Source organism: Phasianus colchicus, chromosome 2 (assembly GCF_987193195.1).
Source record: "Phasianus colchicus chromosome 2, bPhaCol1.hap1.1, whole genome shotgun sequence".
In the NCBI taxonomy this organism is placed as follows: Eukaryota; Metazoa; Chordata; class Aves; order Galliformes; family Phasianidae; genus Phasianus; species Phasianus colchicus.
The window spans coordinates 63057747-63061977 of record NC_143437.1 but is presented as its reverse complement, the minus strand read 5'-3'; positions in this window follow the sequence as shown (position 1 = coordinate 63061977).

Here is a 4231-nt window from a genome sequence, read left to right as displayed (position 1 = left end):
CAGACGGCCTCGGGGGCGGCTGGCGCTGCCTGCCACAACTCCGGGCGGCTCCCAGGCAGCAACGGCTGAGCTCCGAGACCGCGATCGCGGCCGCTGCGCTCCCGTCCCGGCCGGTGCCGGCAGGGGGCGGCGGGGGTGTCCGTGAGCGCCGTGCCCGAGGCTCGGAGGGGAGCTGAGGGGTCCCGCCCGTAGCCGCAGGTTGGAGCCTTCCCCGTGTCTGCTGCTGAAAAGGAGGCGGAAGGTGCACTTAAACGTGGCAGCGGTCTCCTTGTCCCAGCAGCCTGTTCCGATGTCTCACTACCCTTTCAATGACGAAATTTTTCCTAACATCCAAACCAAACCTCCCCTGGCGCAATTTAAGGCTGTTTCCTATTGTCCTGTCACTTGGTGCTTGAGAGAAGAGGCTAACTCCAACTCACTACAACCTCATTTGAGGTAGTTGAAGGGAACAATAAAGTCTTCTCTAAGCCTTTTTTTCTCCAGGATAAATGTAGAATCATAGAATCGTTTAGGTTGGAAAAGGCATCTAAGATCATCGTTTCCCTAGTCATTTGGGAAGGGGAGAGAAAAGAATTCTTTCTTTTCTGCTGTACTCACAAACACCATCAGGAGGGGCTAGTTTTGCAGTTACTTCTGTGTAACTGTTCAGGCTCTGCAAAGAGGCAAAGATGCAAACTTGAAAGTGTTGCATAAAAACGACTGTTCTGGACACCCATGCATCTATAGATACACTGGCAAATGTAATTACACCAATCAAAAAGGTTGCACTTCCTAGCTCATTTTGGTACTGAAAAAAAAGAAAAAAACCACAGGAAATAAGCTATTTCTACATGATTATCATGGTTCTTTCTCCAAGGTCTTCACCTTAGGGTCACCTCATTTCCTTGAAATGTTCTGATTGATTCTGATGTTGATTTCAGTAGGAGATTTATTAGCAGGTCTTGTAGAGGTCTCATGCAACATGGCTTTATGGCACCAAAGCACTAACTCTACCTCAAAAGAGAAAAAAATATCACTTGAACCCAGATCAGGGCCCTAATCCTGCCTACAACAGAGTCCCAGAAACTCCTGTGCCAGCACAGCACAGTGAGCACGGAGCCCTAGAGAGAGCACAGCAGTGGGACTGCCCCCAGCAGCAGCAAATAGCAAGATGATGGCACCTACGTGCCCTGCCTCTGGGCTGCAAGGTGTCCTGCAGTGAGTTTCTCTCATGGCTCTGCTTCACATAAATAATTAATTGGGATACAGAGAGACAATTTACAGCTCAATGGTTAGACCGCTCACCTGGAATGTGAAGAGAGCTGTTAAAGCGGGAAAGGATTGCAATTCTATCAGTCTGTGCTTTCAGGAGAAAAGGGTAAAAGCAAACTTCACCACTAGCAGTAGTTTCATGTTTCCTCTGGGATCTGATATCACAGGCTTGACAAGAATCTTACAGATTGTTATTACAAACCTGTTCTTTTGCCCTTTACTGTTCAGATTGTCTGCACTGTAAGTTGAGGCAGGTAGTAACAAACTGGAAACATAATAGAGGTGCTTTTACTGTTAAGGCCAACAAAAGCTGCAAATATTTTTATACGGACCCATAAAAAGAAATCTGGCTCAGTAAAGTAGGGTATCCTGATAGTGTCTGAGCAAAGGGTATAAGTGTCTAAACTTCAGACAGTTGCACAAATGCTTCTAAATGAGCCAAGTTTAACAGAGCAATTGTTTAAGCTTCATTCTAATGTTTGTTCTCCACAGCCATTATACCAACAAGGTCTGATGGGAAATCAAAGTATTTTCTGTATCAAAAGCTAAACTAACATTATTGTTTAAAGTAGTTCTGTTGAACAATAACATTGCTTCAGGATTAACAGTTTTATTTGCTTACTTTAATTTTTATTCTAGTAGATATTACGCTGGTGAAACACATAGAATTATATTAATTTTCTTTTTTTCTAATGGAACAGTAATCTAACTTACAGCTAAGCATTACAATTTTCTGCTAATGTATCTCAATCTTGCACTTAAATGCCATCTGCTTATCTTGAGAAGGAAATGTCCCATAGTTACTACATAACATACCTATACCAAACACTACCTTCAGAAATTGTATTTGATGTAATTTATGTAAGGCTTTTTCAAATAATCACATAACTTTTTTTTTTTTTTTTTTTTTTTTTAAGTATTGGTCCTATCTTAAATTGTATTTATCTACAGTGGCATCAGAGTTTTGTGGTCACTAATTTAACTTTCGTCCCTCATCAATGCTACCTTTGTTTTGTAAGTTCTTACATTTTACAAATCAAACAAGGGTTTGTCTCTGCTTCTTCCACTCAAAGATTAGCTTCTCAAATACAATTTCTTTAGAAACCTATCTATAGGATAATAGCTGTCTAACATTTGCTGGACTATGTAAAAATGAGAAAGAATATTCTATATTATTAAGAAAAGTTGCACTTGTGACATGAAATCATAGTAAATGCTAAGTTATCATTAGGAAATATTCACATTCCTCACCAGCAATTCTGGGTGAAAATTTTAATAATTATTATTATTTAATTAAAATAATTAGTTATGAGTTGAATCATTTCAACTATTCATTGAAATTAGAAGTAGATATCATTGGCATAAGGATATACACAAGAACAGTTTAATTATCTCAAAACTCTACTTACAAGAGCCCTGGAAAATTCTGATCAATCCCAATCATCCTTAAAATGCCTGCCAAAAGCACCCAGACAAGTTTAACTCTGTTCTGTAAGCAAGCAGTGCAGTCAATATATAATCAAACCTAAGAAAGCTTAGTAGTTTTGGTCTTTAATTAGCTTAAAGTGATTTTAAGTAAGCTGTAGTGTATTCCACCCTGATAACATCAACAAATAATTGAAGAATATTTTAAAAACAGAGGTAGTTTGAGTAAACTGATCTAGAGGAATGCACGATGCATGGACACAGTGTGGCTACACCCAAGGAATACTTCTAAGTAACAAATAGTTCCAGAAAATTATCTCAAGAAAAAGATGTTAATTGAATATTTTTAATGTCAAAAGGACTTCACTGACAGTTTCCTAGTCTGCTCATTTGACCACTCCTATTTGCTTTACGTATAATTTATGCACATAATATCCATCATTACTGTCTAGAGAATGTGAAGCATCTGTGCTACTTTACTGTTAGGTACCTTTGAGTATATACTGTATTTAATAAATTTAAACCTATTTATTTTGACTGATCACTGGAGTACCTAATTAACTACCTGAAAAATTACTTTGTGCTAAAAGAGTAAATGACCTGAAGTGTGAGGAAGACACATCTTCATACAAAACAGAACAATATAATACCCTAATCAAAAGGAAAAAAATACTCTTGCTAACTTCTTCCTTGCTGTATATTTGATACCCAGTACCCATGCCAAGACTGGGAAAAGGTTGTGTGAGATACTCTACAAACCCTGAGTTAGACCTATCCCCGTAACAAAAAATTTACAACATAAACTCACGTGTTTGCACATGAGGGTCAGCTCACCTGTGAAACTCTGTAATTGCAGCTGCCCAGCTGTGCACACCATGTGCACATGTCAAGGCCATCTTTTGTGTGGTTGAGTGGTTTGATTGTCCAGCTGGGTGTACAGCCAGAGACAGAGGCAGCAAAGGGGAAATGCAGAATGTTTTGCAGTATCAAAATATGGGAGAATTTTTGAGATGATAAAGCAAGAATTTCATGTCCTAAAATGGAGTTGTAGATGACTGTAATATGCTTTCCGAAAGTATGCTGGAGAGGAGGAAGTTATCCACCCCTACTGAAACTTAAAGGGAGATGGATTTTTAGTTGTCATTAGAGAAAATTTCTGCTAACAACACTGAAACCTTTTACATGTTTAATTTTAGATTATTCCTTCTTTGCAGGCTCAGGGGGGCTGCCTTCTACAGTCAGCTCAGTGACTCCATGGGACCTATGAATCACTCACCCCTATCCTGAGGGAGCATTCATTCTTTAGTGACCTCTTTACACAATGCAACTTCTACAGGTCACTTCTTTGGTTCATCTTTTCTTTTTTATAGCTCTTACTGCAGTCTTCTTCCCATGTTTATTCCTACATATCCACTTAATCTCATTATTATTTTCCTTTTTTTACTTTTAAAAATCTGTAAAGCATGTGTTAAAAATATTTGGCTTTTATAGCTTGGCAGAATGAAACCATCTTTTTGTGCACATTGTGGATACAGTTTGGGAAAATTTCAGACTC